The sequence below is a fragment of the Sciurus vulgaris genome, assembly GCF_902686455.1.
Source record: "Sciurus vulgaris genome assembly, chromosome: 6".
In the NCBI taxonomy this organism is placed as follows: Eukaryota; Metazoa; Chordata; class Mammalia; order Rodentia; family Sciuridae; genus Sciurus; species Sciurus vulgaris.
Genome location: NC_136466.1, coordinates 108,712,824 through 108,727,388, shown reverse-complemented (window position 1 = coordinate 108,727,388; position 14,565 = coordinate 108,712,824). Strand labels below are relative to the sequence as shown.

Here is a 14,565-nt window from a genome sequence, read left to right as displayed (position 1 = left end):
TCATTTATTTCTGGCCATTGATTTGTTGAACCCTTAAGAAACTGTCCTTGGCAGTAGATTTCTCCAGGTACTCTTTCCATGACCTTGAGTTTAAAGCAAGGAAAAGTGCCCCATGCCAGTAAATTCAATAATAACTCTGAAGGTTAATGGCCTAAACTCATTAATCAAAAGACACAGACTGGCAGATTGGATTAAAAAAGAAATTCCCAACAATATGCTGTCTTCAAGAGACTCATGTCACAGAAAGACTAAAGGTGAAAGGATGGGGAAAAGCACACCACACACACGGACTCAGTAAAAAAGCATGGGTCTCCATCCTCATATCAGATAAAGTAGACTTCAAGCCTAAGTTAGTCAGAAGGGATAAAGAAGGACATTTCATACTGCTGAAGGGAACCATAACCAGCAAGACATAATGATTGTAAATATTTATGCCCTAAACAATGGTGCATCCATGTACATCAAACAAATCATTCTCAATTCTAGTGAAAAAATAGGCCACAACACAATAATACTGGGTGACTTTAACACACCATTCTCACCACTGGATAGATTCTCCAAACAAAAACTGAACAAAGAAACTATAGAATTAAATGATACAATCAATGATTTAGATTTAACAGACATATGTAGAGTATTTCATCCATCATTGAGTGAATACGCTTTCTTCTCAGCAGCTCTTGGATCCTTCTCTAAAATAGACCATATGCTATGCCATAAAGCAGTCATTAGTAAATACCAAAAAATAGATATACTACCTTGTATTCTATCAGATCATAATGGAATATAATTAGAAATCAAAGATAAAATAAAAAACAAACTACTCCAATACCTGGAGACTAAATAATATGCTATTGAATGATGCAATGATGACAGAAGACATCAGGGAGGAAATAAAAAAATTCTTAGAGGTAAACAAGAACAACAATACAACATATCAAAATCTCTGGAAGCAGTACTCTGAAAGCAGTACTAAGAAGAAAGTTCATTGCATTGAGCTCATTCATTAAAAGAATAAAAAGTCAACAATTAAATGACCTAACATTACATCTCAAAGTCCTAGGAAAAGAATAACAGATCAACACCAAAAGTAGTAGAAGACAGGAATTAAAATCAGAGCTGAAAATCAATGAAATTGAAACAAAAGAAACAACTCAAAAAATTGATAAAACAAAAAGTTGGTTCTTTGAAAAAGTAAACAAAATTGATAAACCCTTAGCCACACTAACGAAGAGAAGGAGAGAGAAAACTCAAATTATTAGAATTTGTGATGAAAAAGGAAAGATCACAACAGATGCCATTGAAATATATCACATAATTAGAAGCTACTTTGAAAATCTATACTTCAACAAATCAGAAAATATCGAAGACATTGACAAATTTTTAGAGACATACAATCCTCCCAAACTGAATCAGGAGTACATACACAATTTAAACAGATGAATTTCAAGCACTGAAATAGAAGAAGCCATCAAAAGCCTACCAACCAAGAAAAGTCCAAGACCAGATGGATTCTTAGCTGAGTTCTACAAGACCTTTAAAGAAGAACGAATACCAATTCTCCTCAAAGTATTCCATGAAATAGAAAAGGAGGGAACCCTTCCAAACTCATTCTATAAAGCTAGTATCACTTTGATACGAAAACCAGTTTTTCTATTTCTATTCTGGTCCAACATCCTCAAGATCCACTCCTACAAGTCTATACAGATTCCTCCCTGTATGCATTAGCCAAGATCTTCAGTTTCTTCAATAAACTATTTCCTAATGGAGCAGGGGTGCATTTCCCCCACCTACTTGAGCCAAAACCCAACTCTAATTTTCATTCTGGAGTCAGTGAGTAGAGATGGGAGAGGACCTTGAGAAAGACAAGCATCACTTTGGAGGGCAAGATTCAGGTGAGGCATTGCCAGGGTGTCTTGGTAGGATGAGGTCTAGCAAGGGGCAGAGGTACAATTCTGTTCTCATAGATGATTAAAATAAATCTAGTGACTCAATATTCTCAGACTTTTCTATCCTATGCCAGATCTTAAACTTTTCCTACCAGGTCCCTACGTTTGGAATAGGAGATCCGTTGGGGATTTGCATTGTCTTTTATGACTGTCACCTGATAACTAAATCTTTGGTTTAACATTCAAGAAAGTATTCCTTGCACCTGCATATGATGAAGTTTCTTTCAACATTGCCCTGGAATCCTTCTAAGGATCATACTATTCTTGAGTTGAAGTTGGCTAACCTGATTCTCATTTTCTTTTCTCAAGACTTCCAAAGTAGTTAACAAAAGTCATTGAACCCCCCATTTCTTACACTGTGATTCTCACTGCTTTCATATTGTTCAAGTACCACAGCCACCATATGACCCAGAGTTGCTTCTTCTGCCTGTAGCTCATCCCAATTCTCCACAGGTAAGAGCTTTAATTGTGTTGCTACTGCATCTGCACTTACTACCAAAAGTGGGGTCCTTAGAAGCTGGGGATATAGCTCAGTTGGTAGAGTGCTTGCCTAGAATGCTCAAGACCCTGGGTTCAATCCTAGCACCACACACACACACAAACACACACACACACACACAAATGGGGTCATTATTTCTGTCCCCCTGCAACATCCCAGGCAAAGGAAGCTCAGAAGTGGTAATTGCCCAGTACTGGTGGATTATCCATGTGTGACTGCCAATCAGCTTTCCACAGCATCACAGATATTGGTGTCAGAGAAAGCCTGGAGCGAAACCTGAGGTCCATTGTCTGGACTGGACACTATCAGGTTACACATATGTGAAGCTGGCCAATGCCTATAGGAAACTGGTTACTGTGGCCCTACTTACCAGCTGTGATCTTACACGTGCTATCTACTGAACCCCTTTACCTCCCTTTCCTTATTTGTAAAACATAGTGTCAGTATCTCCCGCATGGAGCTGCTGTAAGAATAAAGTGAGATAATACATGTAGAACGTGTATTATTTGCCTGATATACTTTAAGTGCCTATAAAATATTCATTATCTGGTGAAAGACAGGATGCAGTTGAATAGGTTCCTTCTTACATTTGTGATGGCAAGATTAAGCAAATAGGGGCAAGGGACAATAATGGGACTGAGCATGAAGGGTTGACCCAGAGAGAACATTTGAGCTTGGAGATAGGAGTTGGCACAGTTCATTGTACCTCTATGAGATGAACTAGGTGTATAGAAATTGTCCTGGAAAATAATCAGACAAATCCAGAATATAGGTGGAAGCTTCAAAAAGTCTGTCATGGGGGAAAAAAAAATCATCAGGGGGCTGTTCTAAGCTGTGAGATATAGGAGTTATAACCAGTAGGAATACATGGACTTGTTTTTAAAGAGAAGACAAAAAGTCATACTTTGTATAATTGGGGCATCTTGATACAGGACTTGTAGAGCCTGTACGAAAGTTACTGTAATCATGGTTTTGTTCTTGGGAGACACATACTGAAATCCTTTTGGATGGAACATCATTACATATGCATAGGGAGGAGAGAATAAAATGTCAATAAGGCAAAATATTAACAATTGTTCAATGTAGGTAGAGGGTGGTATGTATTTGGGGTATTCATTTTACTAATCTTGCCCTGATGGAGCTTTTTAATATAAAAATGAGTACAAAGGAGGCCTGAAGAAAAACTATTTTAGAACCAGCTCACACCAAGAAAAGTAATTCTTTGGAGGAAAAGCAGGTTCCACCTATCAAAGGGGGATTTCAAAAAGGGAGAGATTAATCACAATAAGGCTGAAAATGATACTTGGTCTTTGGAAGATTGTAGTGACTTGGAAAGAGGGAATGTTGCATGGAAAGCTGACCTGCAGTGGAGAAATAATAAATGGGGAGAAAGTATAGGTGGCAAGGACTACTTGACCCTTCTGGGCTTAGTCTTTTTAGTACAGAAAAACTGAACATACCTGGGGCAGATAGGAAAGGGAAGGAAGAATCATGAGGAGGAACACTAAGGGAGCAAACACCTGCAGAAAAGGAATGGTATGAAAACATGGCAGGGAGAAGTAGCCTTGGGTGGAAGGGTGCTTTCTGTTTGGGTCCAAAAGTAAGGACCATGAAGATGTGGGGAAGGAATGCTCTTCCCAGTGACAATATGTATTTCTAGTACAGAAAAGGGGGTAAAGTACTGCACCTACCATTGGTTTGAATATGGCTAGGTGAAACAGGGTGCACCTGACACTCGTTGATTAAGTGGAGATGGGGGAAAAAACTGGGCTCTCCAGACTGCCCTGATGAGAAGTTTGAGAGACGACAAATGTGTATAGAGTATTCATGGAATCTAAAGGTCTCTCTTTTTTCTCTCTCAGAACTTGGGCAAACATTATTCATTAGATGAGTAAAACTCTTTTGTGGGTAAAAACCTTTATCATTCCCGGGCCTCCTCCTGGCTAGCATGGTAGATAGACGCATAGTATGATAAGTCCTTAGTGTGTAAAGAAGCTTCTGTCCTTTTAGTCACCAGTCCTAAGTGGCGTGGCATTGGAGTTACTAGGGCCGTTTTCCTCTGCTATGCAGCTCCATTCCTGTGCCCATCAAAGGCTGACGGCTCAGGAAAACAAAGGGGCTCTTTCCCAGGCAGCCGGAGAACTGATTTTGGTTCTACTCTGGCATCAGAAGCGCGTGGAAGGTCCCACATTTGGTGGCAGCGACACTTTATTCTGTGCCCAGGGCATGGTGAGGGCACTGGTCCGCAGCCCACTTGTAGGAGCGCCGCCACGCGCTGGTGGTAGTGACCAAGGTTCTCTACAGCAGGACCTTCGTGACGACACAGCCATCCCTTCCCTCCTCGGCTTCCTCTTTGAAAGGGGGGCGACGCGGCGGCCCAGTGCAGGGAGCCCTCGCGATGCCTCGCTTCCCGCAGCTCCGGCAGCTCCCGCAGCCGCGCCTGCAGAGCTTCTCTCTCAGCCTGGAGCTCGCGGCGCGCTCGAACCGCGGCGCGCTCCTCTCTTGCAGCTCTCTGCGCCTGCGCTCCAGGGCGCGCTCGCCCAGCTCCACCGCGGCCTCGCGCCGCTCTAGTTCCCGCTCACGCCTGCTGCAGCGCACTGCCAGGGCACGCATCTGCTCCAACAGGTGTGCCCAGTCGCCCTCTGCGGCCGCGGCGGGGTTGGACAGCGGGCAGGACGGAGCAGGCGACGAGCGCCGGGCGCCACTTTTCTCCAGTTCCCACTGGTGCGCATTCTTCAGGTGCCTCCACAGCGCAGAGGTTCCGGCCTGGAATCCAGGGCCACGTCCCACCTGTTCTCCGCAGAGCCGGCAGGTGGCCCAGTGGCCTGACGGGTGCCCTACGCGTGCCGGGGCCAGATGGAAGTACCCCCAGGCCTCGGAGTATGGCGCCCCCAGCAGTCCCGGACACGGGACGCCGGGTGCTTCCGCATCCTCCCGCCTACTGCTTTCTCCCATGGTCACGGCCAGCTCCTCCCTCCTCATTCCTTCTGTAGTGTCTGCAACCAGAAGGGGAAAAAAAAGGAATCATTATCATCTTCACACAAAACTATGATTGTAGTTGGCCAATGAAGTTGCCTCCCTTTCATTACACATGCAAATGCAATAGTTGTCTGGGTTTCTTCTTAATAGTATTAAGTGCTGATGCATCACAAAAACATGTTAAAATTATACTAACTTAGGAATTCTCTTTGAAATTCAATGGGTCCCCATGTCCCATGTATTTATACTAATTGTGGGAAGCTAAGCTTCTTCTATAGAAAAAACAGCTTAAATAAGTGTTGTAGTTTTAAGCCTAGTTAAAACTAGCATACATTTTTCCTTTTCAGAAAAAGGGTGAGGTTCTCTTATGTATTCTCAGAGTGTTGCAGAGTAAATTTTAGAAACAAGCAGAAAATAAATTTGGGGAATGAAAATTTTGCTTCTAAACTTAAGCAGTAGAAATACCAGTGGTGAACAGCCTTTCTTTTTCCTTCTCAGTGGTGTAGGGTTGAAAGTGGTGCTCTATCCCTGAGCTACATCCTCAGCCCTTATTATTTTGAGACAAGGTCTCACTGAATTGTTCAGGCTGGCCTTGAACTTGCAATCTGGAGTTGCTGGGATTACAGGCATGCCCAGCTAAAATTAGTTATATTCATTTCTCATCCTAATTAATTGGCCCCTCTGTATATTTGCAAGATCAGAAGCTTGCTCAGTACTTGTACCTAAGGAAGAAAAATAAGTGTTTTTTTTTTTTGTCTAGCAAATTATCTGTGTTAAAGGGATTCAAATGTAAGGTGATAACTATCACTGCAGTCTTTTATATTAGGAAAGCAACTCTCTGTTACAACAACATACCCTAAAAAAAGTAGAGGAAAGGTAAGTTTGTTTTTTAGAATAAGTTCATGAAGACCCAAATGTCTGATTCTGGACAGTCTTTCTTTGAAAATTTAAAAACAATAAGAGAACATTTGACAGATCCTTTAAGCTCTCCTGACAACTTATCTTAGGGTCAAGGTGAAGGGGGAGAAACTGATCAGTGAACTGTCCAGTGCCCGTGTACACTGTCCAGTTCTGAATCAGCAGCAGTGGAGATGATAAAGTTCCAGAATCTCTCCAGTTAAACACAACTGGGAATGACTGAAGACAAAGATGAGAACAGAAAGATAAGCTCCTATAATTATAGCAGTTAGTGTAAGCTCTTAATTCAATTGCTAATAGTCTTGTTAGAGATGCATTATAATTTTTTAAACCTAATTTATTCTTTTTCTCAAGCAAGTCCACTCATGCCAAGTAGCAGATCTCTCACATTAAAAAAAAAATAAGATAATGAATCTATCAGAATCATCATAAAAGAACTATTGGACCTCTTCTAGCATAAAAAATGGCTATGCATCTTCTGATACAGGCATTAGTTTAAATGTGGTTATTCATGATAAGTAAAAGTTTTTACAAATGAAATCCTACTTTTCCCTCAAGAGAGTTATTAAATTGCTAAAGTCCCAAAAGTAGGAGTAGGTGGGAAGAGAGAGTATACATGCCTTCAAGGAAGATTTTTTGTTGTTGTTAAATATGTATTTTTAGTTGTAGATGTACACAATACCTTTATTTATTCATTTTATGTGGTTCTGAGGATCGAACCTAGTGCCTTAGGCAAACACTCTACCACTGAGCCACAGCCCCAGCCCCAAGGAAGATATTTTTATGTTAGTAAATATTATGGGTCTGAAACATTATGGTTAGTAAACAGAACAAAATTTTAGTATTAGAAACATTTTTCTTAATCCTCAACTTTTCTATTCTTTTTTTCTTTTTAGAATTTCATTTCCTTGTAAATTGTGTATGATCGTTCCACAGTGCTTTATTTTTTTAAATTAATGAACATACACAAAAGTAGAGGTAGTGTTGCAATGAATTTCTATGATTTATTTCATAAGTTAAAAAATGAATCTTGGGCTGAGGAGATAGCTCAGCTGGTAGAGTGCTTGCCTTGCAAGCACAAGGCCCTGAGTTTGATCCCCAGTACTGCAAAAAAAAAAAAAAAAAAAAAAGAATCTTTTCAAGTAACATCAAGACTACCGTTTTGCATTTTGATATGCTTTCTTGAGCTAGAGGCTTAAAGCTGAACACAACCTGCATATTCTTTTTTTTATCTGTGCCTAAGTCTAAGAGTCATCTTTGCTCATATTTCCCCTAACAGTGCCAAAGGTGACCCATTTCTATCATGCTTTTTACCTATGTGTAAGATGTCTCTTAAAAATTCTGGGATACTCAAAGGAGTGTCACCTGTGTGAATGCCCTTGTTTTAAGAGTTAATATGAGCAGAAGATGAGGAACACTGATTTTACTGTCGTGCCCTTTGGACTTAGTGGAAAGCCTCATCTGAGCCAGGAACAAGCAGTACCACAAATGTCGGCCAGCACAGTGCTGCCCCTCCGAGGTTGGCAGAGGGACATCCTCTGCCTGGGCAACCCTTCGCTGTTGGAGGTCTTAACCGGTAGAAAGCAGTATGGTACAGGACTGCCTCACCTTCTCAGTCCTCCACTCTAGGCTGCTTCTGGCTCAATATGTTCTGTTCAGACTCAGTATCCACAGAGTGACCCACAGTTGATAAACACAGTTGTAACAGCCTGCCCAGCTCTGGAAGATATCCCTGAGGTCATTTCAACTGCTCACATGGTGCAGAGTAGAAGCCTCACTTTTAGCCATCTAACTTGGAAGAGAGTGTCTGGGAACTCCTGAGTCACAACAGAACATGCAAAGAGCTCTTACTGACATGAACAAAGCATGCCACACAATAGAAAAACAGGTAAGAAATATGAGTAGGCAAATGACCAAAGAATGAACTCAAATGGCTGGGAAACTTGTAAAAGCACACATCTCATATTCAGGGAGATGACAGAGTAACAGTAAGGTGTCATTTTACATCCATCATTCTAACAAAACTGAAATGGTCTAATAGCCAAAGCTATAAGAGAAGCTGAGAAAAGGGCACTCTCACACATTATTAGTGAAGATGTGATAGCTTTTGGGAATGCAACCTGATAATTTCCATATTAATTAAAAATAGAGATAATATCTATTCTGTAAAATTAAAAGCATCAATATACAAAGTCATGTGTTAGGATGTTTATTGAAACATTATTTAGAATGGCAAAAAACTGGAAACGTGGGAATGCCTAACAACACAATAGCTGAGCACATAATATCTGGTCATGCCAGGGAATATTATGCATCCATTTAAAAGGGCAGAAGCTCTGCTAAATGTCCTAGAGGAATTTCTGGAGGAACTGTTCAGAGAGAAAAGCAAGATGTAGAAAAGTGTTTATAAAATGATTTCATTATTGAATCATACACAGATCTATGCAGAAATTATAAACATACAGATGCTCTTCAACTTGCAATGGGGTTACATCCCAATAAATGTAAGCTGAAAATATTATAAGCAGCATCTAATACACCTAGCCTACTGAACATCCTAGTTTAGCAATGCAGTACACTGTAGAGCATCAGTTGTTACCCTTTGTGATCACATGGCTGATTAGGAGCTGCCGCTCCCTGCTGCTGCCCAGCATCACATGCATATTGCACTGCACATCACTATCCCAGAAAAAGAATGGTTCTACAGAAAGAGTTCTACCGAAAGAGTTCAAAGAGTGGTTTCTACAGAATGCATATCACTTTCACACCATTATAAAGTAAAAAAAAATCCTAAGTTGAATCATTGCAAGTTGGGGACCATCTGTATATATACATGAAGAAAAATAAGGAAGGAGACCCTGGTTTGGTTTGATATGGTGGTAGCTGATATGAAAGGAGGGAAAAGAGGAAGAGAGAAACACAAAAGCCAAAAAAAAGGTACTGATGTGTATGATCATATATAGACTTTTAGGTAGAATATGTGTATATGTGGCAGGATCTATATATAAATAAAAAGTAACTATAAAACAATACTTGGGGGCTGAGGCTGTGGCTCAATGGTAGAGTACTTGCCTTGTACGTGTGAGGCACTATGTTTGATCCTCAGTACCACATAAAAAAATAAAGATATTGTGTCCATCTACAACTAAAATAATATTTAAACAACAACAACAATGCTTGGCTCCTCAGGCATGTGAGCTCAGGCAGGGTGTTTTAGTTAGCTGTTTCACCACTGTTTCCATAAAGATCTGACAATAACAATTTTTGAGAAGGAAGGTTTACTTAGGTCTCATGGCTTCAGAGATCTCAGTCCACAGACGGCTGTCTCCATTGCTCTGGGCCCAAAATGTGGCATAAAATTATGGTGGAAGAGTCTGGTGGAGGAAAGTGGCTCAGGACATAGCTACCAGGAAGCAGACAGAGACTCTACTCACCAGGTACAAACTATATATCCCAAAGGCACAGCCCAATGACCCACCTCCTCCAGCCACATACTACCAGCCTAGAGTTACCACCCAGTTAATCCCTATCAGTAGATTAATGTACTGATTAAGACTCTCATAACATAATCATTTCAATTCTGAATGTTCTAGTATTGTCACACATGAGCTTTGCGGGGGTGGGGTGGGGGGAATACCTCATATCTAAACCATAACACACGGCTGTGCCACCCTTATATGGAAGCTGGAGGGGACAGTCTCCTTGTGAAGCCCATTGCTGGGCCTCTTGGGAGATCTGCATACATAGAATGCTGTCATCTAGCCCAGGGGAAACCCAGTGTATGGGGCGGCTTAATGTCAGTGGTTCCTGGTGCCCTGCCTCAGAAGGAGATTCTGTACCCACAGGGGGCATAGGACACGAGCGCAGAGGGGCTCGCTTTGTTCATTGTCCTGGCACAGGGTGGACACTCTGAGTTGCTGTTTTCAATGAAATTAACCGGTCCCATGTTTTGTAGCTGCCACTAAATGAGTCTCAATCTCGTGTCAAGGGAAATGGAAGATTATCTGCCACTTAATAAGTGGCTAAAATCAGATAATGCAAATGATCTCATGGCTGGACTCCCCAGAGTTATATAAATTTAAGGCATGAACAGTAAAGAAGCTACCAGTATTTACTGTTTAGATATGCCCACATTGAGATTTTAGTGGCTAAAATCTGTTTTTTTGTTGGACATTTTATTATTCAATACAGTAATAGTCTAAATTGGAAAAGTTTAATTGGAAAAGGACTTTCTTAATACAAAAAGCAAATAAAAAAGAAAAATCCATGACCCTCATTCTCCAAATTTATTTTTACTTCTAAACTGACCCTTATGTAAAATAAGCTGCCCATCACTCAGGCCACAGGAGATAATGGGAAGGGTTTGATTAACTGGAGCCTGTGATATGCACTTGACCCTTTCCAAGTACTCAATAACAAAACGTGGGCAGTTATTCTATGATTAGCTAACAAGAAAATGGAAAATAAGAGCTCCCTTAATATTTTCTTAAACATTTTTTAAACTATGAAGGTGCCAACAGATGTTATTACTTTGCTTACATTCATTCATTCCACCCAACTCTGTTCAAATGGTCACTGTGCACCTGCTCAGGGTCACGCGCATGCCTGCTGCTGAGCATTTCAAGAGCACCACATATTCTCTGCCCTCAGGAAGCTCACCACCTGGGGGGAAAGAAATGTTTCCAACAATAACTTTGATATCCCTGGTAAAGATCAGATCAATATTCACTCATTAGGGTGAATTCCATCATACCATGTTCACAAAGCAGAAGGGAAAGGCCAGGGGCCACTCCGTGCCACGGAGGCCTTATTGTTCCTACACTAACCTTGATAATGCTCAGCATCTCTTCTCTGCCCTCCCCAACTGGATAAAATACACAGGGTTATCCACCACCAAAACCCATTACCATTATTACCATTAGTGCTTGATGTCAACGAAATTCCAATTCTTTAGTGTATAACTAAAGAATAAAATATCTTGAAGCTACACAAAAGTACTGCCACCAAAATTGATTGAACAATGAAAATTTTTGTGTCCAATTTCAGGGGGGAAAAGAAAACCTGACGAAACAAATGTAGATTTTATATATTTTCTGGAAAGGGAGAGGGCATTATTATTGGTACCATGCCTCTAAACAAGTCCTATGGCTGAATTTCATTTGAGTATCCATTATCCAAGACATGACAAGATATCTAAGCCCGTGGGGGAAAAAAAGTTCACACTAATATCTCTGCACTTGAGTCTAATCCTGAAGCATTTCTATTCTAATAATCAGGTTAAAACCGACAGCCTTGAATTCAGATCTCCCTGAATACCAGTATAGAGAGTGAAAGAAGAGCTCAAATTTTGTGAATATTATTTATTATAAGTCAAACTTAGATATTTCTGCCATAGCTAAAAGGCAGAGACTCTCAAAATTTTTGTTTGTTTTTTAGTTCTGGGGATTGAACCCAGGGTCTTCTACCACTGAGCTACACCATTGCCCCTTATTAACGCATTTTTTTAAAATGTAAATATTTTAAAGCCTTCTTAAGTACACATTTATTTCAGACCCACATTACTTTAATACATGTCATCCTATGAACTACCTATGAAAGTTAATTTTATTTTATATTTATGCTTATACCCATCCCATGAAAAATATTAAGTAGGCTAAAGACCAAAGAAACAAGTAATGTTCTCAAAAGAACTGAATTACAGTTCTATGTGTCCTCCTGCAGTGATGGCTAATCACTTTAGTTGAATTAGGGAGAAAAACAAATATGTATTAGCTGAGCCCTGGATTAGGTGAGAAATCCACATGAATGTGAAATTCATACAGATTGTGTGGAAACACTAAGAAAGATTTTCATTAATTCCATCCTCCAGTGACAAATCAGAGCAGAACATAATAAAAGAGATAATTAGCTTTGACAACTGAAATGTCAGGAAATCACAGTTCATTCACCTGTTATCTGTCCATCTCTGTTGACCTATTAGTTCACTGCCATGTATTCATCTATTTATAAACAAATCCAGACAATTAAAAAAATTAGTATGCAATTATGAGCTTTATGGCTTTGAAAAGCAAGTAAAAAGGACTCCAAACTGTAAAATGTGGATACCTAGGTGGGGAATAAAGGGTTAAGAGTGAAAACATTTAGGAAAAAAGTTATTTATGGATTGTAAAAAATTTACTGGACCCAGTAAATTAGTTAATTATCTGATGAATCAGAGATGTGCCCTAAATGTCATAAGCCAAATTCTTAGATATTTCCACCGTTAGCTAAAAGGCAGTGGAGCACTCTCACTCACTCTATTAATGCATTTTAAAAAATGAAAATTGTAAAACATTCAGCTCTAAAGTGGACCTTTATTTCAGATCTGCATTACTTTATTCATACATAGGGTTCTAAAAGGAAAGGTGGCCATTCGTTATATCTTGTAGAAAAGCATGATTTAATATGAATTAGAGGGATTTAAAGGTGCCCTGCTTCGAAGGCCTTTGTAACTCAAAAGAATTTTAAATTGAGAATTAACCAGTTTGGGCTCTTGGCATTTTTACATATTACATGCTTTCTGTAGTCAGTTGCCTTAAACTATTTTTTGGCCAGAAAAACTTCTAATATGAATAAAAGGTATAGCAAAGAATGGTTCTAATTATGTCTATTTATTAAGCTATTCTGCAACAGCTGCTCTTGAACACCTCATCTTTGTAGTTTTGGCTATTTGGAAGTTCAACTGGTCGCGAATACTTTTATTTATTTATTTATTTATTTTGTCTCTAGAAGGGGAAAAAACACTGGTTGGTAAAGCTTTGCACTTTTGGCTACTGTATTTACAGCGAAGTGTTTATGGCTAACTGCTCCGGTATACTCCAAAAAGATCAGGAAATCCTTTTGTTTGAAGGCCACAGCAGAAGGGATGGGGGTGGGGACTCGGGTGTGCGCTTCTGGCTTGCCTTGGGCTTCCCTCTCCACAGGTGGGATGCAGGAACAAAAGTCCCAACTAAAGAGAGTTCACGGCAGCGCGCCCAGCCCTTGGCGCGGTTAAAAGTCTCACTGCAATAAAGGAAAACTTTACAGAGAGCAGGAAAGTGGCGATGGTTTTCGCTATTCAGAAAAACTTCGTTGAAGGGAGTCTGTAAGGAAGGTGGAAAAGGACGTGCTGCAAGAGGGCGAGCAGGGCCTTAGGTGGAAGCCCGCATCCAATGCATCTTCTGCAATAACGGCGACAGCGAAGGGCACGCTCAGCGCCCTGCACGGTGCAGCCTGTTCGTGCGCGGGCTGGGCGTCCGGGCCGACTAGCGTACCCGCGGTCCCCAAGGTCCCTGGCGCGGGGCCGCGACGCGAGCTGGGGTTCGGCTCACGTCGCCGCAGCCCCGCGCGGCCCGCGTCCTTCCCGCGGCGGCCTGCCACGCCCCGGCCGCTGGCCCAGGCGCGGCGCCGCGAGATGCCGGGCCCATACTCACCGCGTAGCCCGCGACACCGGCGGGAGTCCCCTGCGGGCCGCGAGTCCAAGATCGCCCATCCCCTCCAGGCTTCTCGCAGACATTTTGTCCCGAACGGAAACCTCCGCTTCTCCCTTAAAGACACAGTGCGCAATTCAAGTGTCTGCGAGTGAGAAGGAGGACGGAGACTAGTGGTGGCCTTTAAGAGAAAGCGGTGGGGCCGTTACTCTTAAATCATCCAGGCCCACGAGGGATAGACACACGTTTGCCAGGGTTTTTAAGTGATGCAATAGCTTAGAGATGTTTAAAATGTGACTACTGTTTTATATCTTTGCGTTAACCTTCCAAGACCTGGATTCCCGGTCCTGAGCTCTGCATGCAGTTCTCATCCTTTCAGGTTTTGGCCACTTGAAGCCATAAGTTGTTGGAAGAAATCCCCCCAAGCAAGGTCTGGACAGATAAAGGCAGAGCTCGTTGGCGTCCACGACCAGTATGGTGTAGCAGCTTTGCCTCGTTTATGCTTTGGTACAAACAGCCCCTACAAATCAGTGATTTATAATAATAAATGTCCATTTCTTAAGAAAATTATATCAGCCACATGCAAAGGTTTGGCTCTACTCTACCAACTTTCTTTTTTCCAGGATCCAGGCTAAAGATTAACTTTTTGAGACATGCTCATGGAGTACTGGTAAACCAACTTTGGGGGAGAGGGAAAAGTCCTGATTTGTAATGTTTGCTATTTCAAAGGTGTAAATACGCCCACCATGACCAATTTCAATCTGCCAATTGT

At 41.2% G+C, this 14,565-nt stretch overlaps 1 pseudogene across 1 annotated transcript; it reads right to left on the bottom strand.

Moving 5' to 3' along the window:
• Nucleotides 1-4,602: 4,602 nt before the first annotated feature.
• Nucleotides 4,603-14,327, bottom strand: LOC306664109 (zinc finger BED domain-containing protein 3-like; annotated as a pseudogene). Its single transcript, XR_013766686.1, has 3 exons — nt 13,797-14,327; nt 10,885-11,007; nt 4,603-5,444 (listed from the first exon to the last, which is right to left on the bottom strand). The product of XR_013766686.1 is annotated as a zinc finger BED domain-containing protein 3-like (transcript).
• Between the last annotated feature and the right edge of the window lie 238 nt (nt 14,328-14,565).